This window comes from Oratosquilla oratoria, chromosome 1 (assembly GCF_046742065.1).
Source record: "Oratosquilla oratoria isolate Oo_2021 chromosome 1, ASM4674206v1, whole genome shotgun sequence".
NCBI lineage: Eukaryota > Metazoa > Arthropoda > Malacostraca > Stomatopoda > Squillidae > Oratosquilla > Oratosquilla oratoria.
Genome location: NC_134777.1, coordinates 50303192 through 50311444, shown reverse-complemented (window position 1 = coordinate 50311444; position 8253 = coordinate 50303192). Strand labels below are relative to the sequence as shown.

General features: G+C 37.1%; 1 protein-coding gene across 1 annotated transcript in view; it reads left to right on the top strand.

Annotated features, from left to right (window-relative positions):
• Positions 1-484: 484 nt before the first annotated feature.
• LOC143041175 (sushi, von Willebrand factor type A, EGF and pentraxin domain-containing protein 1-like) overlaps positions 485-8253 on the top strand; it is a 26956-nt gene continuing 19187 nt past the window's right edge. The window contains exon 1 of the mRNA XM_076213279.1: positions 485-492. The gene's annotated coding sequence lies outside the window, so the exon portion shown is untranslated. The remainder of the gene's footprint in view (positions 493-8253) is intronic.

Genomic DNA, 8253 nt, shown 5'->3' with positions numbered 1-8253 from the left:
CAAATACCCTGTTTGGTGGTAAAGTTAGGCAAATCAATAAATAGATTTATACATTTACAAATAAATGAATAAAAATAAAAAGCGTATATGTAGCATTTACCACCATGGTACTCTTGTTCCATTAAACGACCTCACATGTTGAAATGGCGGCAGTTGATTCGGCAATTCATAGTGTTACAGCATAAAAGATGTCACAAGGCAATATCTCCTTTTGGAATATTGCTTTTTTTTTTTCTCTAATTAATTCTTCAGATATTAGAGAGTGATTCTGCCGGTTGGATACGAGTCGCATCTTTCTCTCATAGTTGACAACGACGAGGAAGGAATGGGTTCTCCAGTGATTAAATCAGCCTGTACTATTTAGATGACATAATGAGATGCATGCTCCCGCGCCCACCAAGATGGCGTCTCACCTTTGGGAATGTCATAAGGGTTATCCTGGATATTGAGTCTTTTCCACCCACTGTTAGATAAAGCAAAAGAACTTATACGGTAAGAATTTTGTCTGTTTGTATACTTATTTCCCTGCTCATTTAGTTGTCTATTTACCAATAGGCTAATTCTTTGGTTGAAAGCTTGATGGAAGAGCTTTCAGCATCATTTGCAAAGGTACTGACATTAATATCTCAACATCCCAGCGTTATCCAAGACCACAGTGAATACTAAACTCACTTATTTAAAAAAAAATTACTTATAATGAAGTGTGTGGGTGGTATATTCAATTGGGTGCAAATAAATAGCGAAAGATGGACTGGAACTCCTTTATTGTTTATACGTTTCAGCCTAAAAGTTGTCTACAAAATCTCCTTAGGTGCGGGAAACCTTTAATTTTTACAATTTAAGTTGGGAAAACTAGGAAAGGTAATCCCGCTGTTTTAGGCAGGGAAAGTTCCCATCCGTTTGCCACTACAGGTAAATTGCTTCCCAACTGAAAAAGTTTTTATCCCTAAAAATGTTGTTTGCTTACTTTCGATATAAACAGTACGGAACTTTCCCTATATATGGTATTTACTATAAACGTGTTAATTATTTTTTTTTTTTCCTTTTTTTTTTTTTTTTTTTTTTGGTTCGTATGCAGAACCACGAGGACATTCCTAGTGACGGAAAACGTCCAGAACGTTTTTCAGCGTGACCTGAAGGAGTGCGATGACATTTTTGGTGTACTCATTAGTCCCTCACAAAGTACAGCTAAGACGCTTCTCAATGCCTCGGACCTGGACTCACCGTAGTTATGGAGAGGTAACTTAAGCCATAGAATACGGTGAATGTTACTTACAAATAAACAAAAATAGAAAGGGTAGTAAAAAAAAAATAAGAAAAGAAAAAAATATTTATGTCCTCGGTGACTTTATTTATTATTATTATTAATGCACCTCGTACATACTTATTTTTATTCAAATCGAGGCGTTGAGAAGTGCCTAGGCGGAGCATATTAGGGACATGATTATTATATTATTATTATCCAATATTATTATTCATTATTATTATTATCACTTTTGGCCCCCACTGGGATGGGGTCGAGGGTTTGCTATTTTTAAAAATATTTGTAAAACAATCGAAGCTGCCTTATTTAACACATGCTGAAAATACCAGGTGATTGGGGAAAATTCGTATGTTTATCGATGGTAGCAAACAAATTTATGGGCTGTACAAATGGGTGATGTACCTGGGACGGTTTGAAATGTTTCCGTGTTTTAAATAGAGTGTTTAATTGTTAAACGTTCGAGCTATTTGTAGCTTTGACTGAAGAAGACCGCAGGTTTCGATCGAAAATATAAGCTTTATTCACGTGTTTCCAGATTCTTTGCTTGTTCTTCCTCTATCCACACTCTCATAGTATATATATATATATTTTATATATATATATATATATATATATATTACACACATATTATATATATGTTTTAAATATATATATACATGTGATGGTATGATATTTATACATGAATATATGCGAATAATATATAGAAAATATATAACACGTAGTCAAGATGTTGTAGCACATTGTGAAAACGAGAGTAAATACTACGAAGAACCTACAGTCGTAATAAACAGAACAACTTTAGAAAGATGTAACTCAGTCTTTCGCTTCGCTATACACCAGTATCGTATTAAAAGTACCTCTCTGAAAGAGGGCTATAGCTGATTACGAAATGATGAAGATGCGGTTTGCTTAAGGAAACAAACAGACTCAAATAGCACATGGGGCATTCCCTGGGACTGATGGGTTCTGAATCACAGTGACATGGAAGGGGACACTTTTATATATATATGCATGCATGTTTTGTTCAAGTCTCTAAGCAAATAAATTCATAAATGAATGACTTAGTTTTCATCGCGTAGGCAATGTTTAGTGATGAGCAGGAAAACAGTGACGTAAAAAATGATTTTAAAAGGACAATTGAGGTCTAACCTATCTTCAGACTAAGTTAAAAAACATTACAATAAAAGACATGAGTAAGGTCTATGAATGTGACATCGTCGTAGGTACGGGAGGGGGGGGGGGAGGTTCACTGGAAGGTCGTCTACTAATGGTGATGGAAAACTTCTTCATGGGCATCTCGGTGTCCCCGCTCTTACCTGTCCCACTGCTCTTTGTCCCGTGCCCTGATGTCCCGTGGGTCTATTTCCATGATGGCCCGCCTTTTTTTTCATGTCTTTATTCAATAACACACACACACTCACACCACACACTCACACACAACTGTTTATTTCTTTACCATCGTTATTCTGCGGACACACAGCGACACACACACACACTTGATACACACCTTTAAGATTCTAAAGGGAATTAACACACCACAAACAAACACACATTTTTTACACAATGAGAACACACACACAACACACCACACACACACAAACACACCAGGATGTTAATAGATATGAGCTTCTGAGCTCTCTTTCGGGGAGTACCAAGGGTAGAATATGAACGATCACGACTCCAAAAACCGTGTAGTTAATGACCATGTGGAATAAACTCACTGCAGATGACACACACACACACACACACACACACAATTGTTTATAATAACACACACCCTAAGTAAGATGCTGTATAAGCCTGCGATTTATTTTATAGTTATTTTTATATATGTTCTGTTAGTATATATATGTCTATATTATATTGTCTTGTATATATTACATTGATATATACAAATATTATTATCTTTATTTAGTTACATCTATATATATATATATACTATTTACCGGGTATGTGTGTGTGTATGTGACCTTGTTATGTTATATCATTATTTTATTTAATTAGTGCGTGTGTGTGTGTGTGTGAGTGTGTTGTTGTTTTGTGGTGTGTGTGTTCATTTGTGTGTGTGTGTGTGTGTGTGTTTGTGTGTTGTGTGTGTGTGTGTGTATTTACCTAGTTGTTTAACTTCCGACCTAGTTATTTTACGGGAAGGGGAAGGTCTCCTGTCAGCATGCTCCGTCCCTTAATAATCTCTTTGTATCTAACTTGTGTTTTAAATTCATGTGATTGTTTTTGCACACACCACTTTTCATTCTAACTTGTTAAAACTGTTAAATTGCTCTGTGAGGGAATAATAAAGATAAACAAATAAATTGTTTGGTGGTATAGTTGTCTTTTTTTATCAATAAATTAGTTTCCTCTTGGTATTTACATGTAATGAATAAAAAATTCTTCTCTCTCAGTAATTATGTAGCATTTCATCCTTCTGGTACTTGGCTATCATTAAATCTACAATTCTCTTATCTTTGCTCTTAGATGTTCGGCAACCTTTAAGTTTTTGTAGTCAATTCCTATATGATAGGTTTTGAGAGTGTTGGTGCCAGTTTTAAAAGAAATAGATGCTCTAATTAATTCTTTCAAGATATTATACAGTGATTCTGCCGAGGTTGGATGACCCGAGATCGCATCTTTCTCTCATAGTTTGGTCTTTTTTTCAAACTCGACGAGGATTTCCTCAGCCCTTTCTTAATCCAGTGTATTGTAAATGGGGTGCACCTTTGTTCTTAGTATATTATAAAGGGACACTCCAAATCTATTTATCAGAGAGGTGACATAGCTGACGCCCACCAAGATGGCGTCTCACCTTTATAATGTCTTTTTATTCCTTCTACTCAAGGTTATCCTCGGATGTGTCTTCTGGGATTTTTGCGTGTTTTTCCAAATTCCATTATACTACACTTTTGTCTGTTGTTTATACTTATTTTCCCTGACTTCCTAGTCCCATGTCTATGTACATATGGCTAGATCTCTCGGTAGTTGATTTAATAAATCTTCTTCAGCTTTTCACTCTTTCACGGAAAGGTAGTACTTAATGCAACTCCAGCTGCAAAGAAGCTCATTTGCTTTCACGAGTAATAACTAAACATGCACATATGCATTAATATGTATATACATAACAATGAATGGAGATTTTGAGAGATGGTGTTGGGTGGAGGTAATGAACAAGCGAAGATGGACTGGAACTTCATTTCCATTTTGTTTATCTCTTATTCGACCGGCACTCGGTCTTCTTCAGTAAGTTTCTTGCAAATAGCTCGAACCTATTTAGCAATTATACACTCGAAAATTGGAAACTAATTTCTTAAGCAACTTCTTATCCCGCTGGCTACTTTGGGGTCAAAAGCTTTTTTTCCGTACCTAGAAAGGTACAATGCTTCCCATCGCATCTGTAATTATTATAATCTTTGTTTGCCTTCGAATAGAAAAACATACGGAACATTTCCCTATCACTGGTCCTTGTCTGAACGTGTTAATATAGGCTTGGCTTCAGTACAGTTGTTTTTTTCCTGTCTCTTTTTACATCGTACTTTTGCAGAATTTCTTTCGACCACATTCCAGTTTTGTTAGGAAAACGTCCAGACTTGTCTATAAGTTGCTGAACGAGTCTTCTTTATTCTCCTCCTTACTGTGGGTACCTCATGTCCCCTCTTTTTTTCGGCTAGATGCTTCTGGAACTGCCTTCTTTTAAGGAACTGTTATTATCGCCGTATGTTATTTTGTCTGCCCAGTTGCATTCCTGCTTTCATGGAATGCGGTTTGCGAATGTTCACTGGGATGCGATTTGGGGTTGATGACAGTAAAAAAAATACTACCCAAGAATGTCCTCGTTAACATTCACCGCATTCATGCAGCAGGGGGGCACCATCTTCCACTACGGTGAGTGTCTCTTCGAGGCGTTGATTATTTTTGCCCTTGTAACACATATGGGATTTAATGTTTGTTCACACAATTATGCCAACTATACTCGTCAGCACAATGACAAGTCCCCTTGTCTTAATTTGCTCCAAGTCTGATGTCGTCAGTTTGCATTGTTTACATGAAAAAGAGAGCCTGTAGAATAGTTTTGGTTGAAGCTTTACACCTATTTCTTATAACATCTTTTTCAGTATTTGAAAACTTCTATGCACTTTTGTACATATTCATTTCTATAACAACTTTTAATATTTTCCATTGGGAGGTCATTCTGGTCTTTTTTCCATCCGGTCCTGGGTTTGGGAGTTTGTCAAACTCCCTAACAGCAGCTTTTGACCTGTACCAGCTAGTTTCCAATTCTTTTTCTTTGTTTAATTGTCTTGGGACATACTTTTCGAGCAATTTGTAGACAGCTTACTGTCACAGAAGAAATATTCCGATTTCTCAGTCGAAACGAATTTCTTCTTTTGCAATAAATTTCTTCCCATCTTTTGCTTGAAGAATTCTTCCTCTATCCAGCAAAGTTTGTCTTTTTTTCATATATCATATCTTCCTTTTATATATATGTTCATTTCTTTTCATATATTATTTCTTCATTAAGTTCCCAGTTCGAAATCATATGGTCACTTTTACCTATTGTGTGTAAGTACATTCAATATATGGTCCACTATTCAGTTAGGTTCAGAGTAATTATTAAGTCATAGCCTACGTAAGATGGTTTCTTTCTTCACTGAAAACGAAGTATTTTCTTGTTGTCATGTGTCATTGGGATCAGTAATATCATCTCAAAGAGAATTTCCCCTTTTCAGATGGTTCAGTCACCACTTCTTTACTGTCATTTCTTCCCAGCAGATTTCTTGTGCAATAATTAAAGTCGCCCGATCATAAAAACTATTCTCCTCCGTCTGAGAAAGACTTTGTGTCCTCTAACATAGTGGAGTACAATGCATGATGCTGTTTTCGGGAGAACAAACATTGTTGATCACAAATTTTCGCACTTTTATCTCGGTCACCCACTGGAGATAAACGCTCTCTACTGAATCATATGACAGGAAGGGACACCTTTCTGATTATATCCTTCTTTGTCAGAGAACATAACTCCACCCCCTTGTTTTGTTCTCTGTTTCTAAGCCAATAAATGTGTTTGTATCATGTTTACCACTGTTTAAGTAGACAAATACAAAGGAAACAGAATTCCATTATGAAAGGTTCTGGAGTCCCCTAAATCATTCAGGTTCTAATCAATCCTGTTATCAACCATCTATATTTGTGTAAGACCATGAGTATTTCTGCCACTTCCATTGTGTTTCTGTTTCCCTTTTGAAGTTTTTTTTTGAATCTAAATGTCACCTATGCTTTATTTTCACCTCGTCCTCTAACCTTAGAATCTCTTTCTTTGAGAAAAACGTTTTCCTGCGAAGTTTTTTGCTTAGCTGTCTATTCTTTTCTGCTTTTCTGCCCATGATGGCCCGCCATCATGTCTCAATAACACACACACACTCACACACAACACTTATATTGATACATTTGTTGCTAGTTTCACTGTTCTTGGATAGAACAAACACAGCACCGTTGAACACATGCCAACACACACACAATTTACACACACACACACACACACACACACCCGCGCAGCGCGCTTATCTGTACTATATTTTCCGAGTCTGAACACAGATCATTCATATATGGTTCATCTTCCTGAGCTCTAATTTTTGAGAGGGAAATAGCTGTCTTTCAGGACCTCCTTCCACATCCGTGATCCCAAGGTCTAATCTGGGTGAATCTCTTCCATTCACACACTACACACACATTTCACACACATTCACAGCTACATTCTCTTACTACATTCTCTTCTGTCTGTTCACACACACTTTATATACTAAGTCTTCATATATGTTCTTTCAATGTAAATTTGTATTTGACTATGTCAGTGAATGAATATATTATGTATATATACATATGAGTTATTCTCTATATATATGATATATATAAGCTATATTTCTCACTGTTTTATAATATACTATTCTTCTTCAATATTCATCATCTATCCTCCTTTACAATTCCTAACTGTCTTTTTAGTGTGTGCTACTTCTGTATGTGTGTAGTTGTGTGTGTAGCTGTGTGAGTGTGTGTGTCTTTCACCTCTTTGGGATCTCGGATCTGCTGCAGCCTCTTACGTTCGAGACCCAAGGCCAGACACCTTATCAACTCTCGAGCAAGGAGCTCAGAGTCTTATTTGCCGATTTTTGGTAGTGTCCCCCCCGACCACTCTTTACACACCTCACACCGGGACAGCAAGGTTCACAGATGTTTTCTCCTTGACTATACATCCCGTTACCTACTCACTATTTTAGTTTGAACAGGGGTACATGTGAAAGGAGACAAACCCATGTTGATCTCCGCCCCTGCCTGGGCCAAGGTCCTCACATCCTCGATTACCTTCCCATTTCCCCAGTAATCTCCCCCTCTTCTTTCCTTACTTTCCCAGGCGCGTTCACGAGCAATTCCGCCACCTTGCAAATACAAATAAGGCACGTGCGTTGGTGTGTGTGTGCACTTTTCTTCAGAGCGTTCGTCATGCAGTCCGTGTCGTTGTGTGTGTGTGTGTGTGTGTGTGTGTGTGTGTGTGTGTGTGTGTGTGTGTGTGTGTGTGTGTGTGTGTGTGTGTGTGTGTGTGTGTGTGCTTACCTAATTGTAGTATACTGGAAAAGAGAGATCAACGCTCGTTGGGTCCTGTCTCCTATGTTTTTTTTGTTTTTGTTTTTTTTTGTTTTTGTTTTTTTAATCATACTTAGCTTCAAATTAATGTACGATTCCAACATAATCTACGGTATATCCTTGATTTCCAATTATCATATCTAGGTTTGAACTCGTGTATTGTTTGAGCTTAAGCTATTCCAAGCGTTTATGCATCTATATGGAAAACTGTATTTCTTCACATCCTTTTGACATGTGGTCTTTCTTAATCTGCTCCCATGACCTCTGATCACCCTTCCATCTTTAATCAGGAGATATCTTCTGTCAATGCAATCTTTAGTTACCTGAATACTGTAATCATATCACCTTTTTTCTCTCTG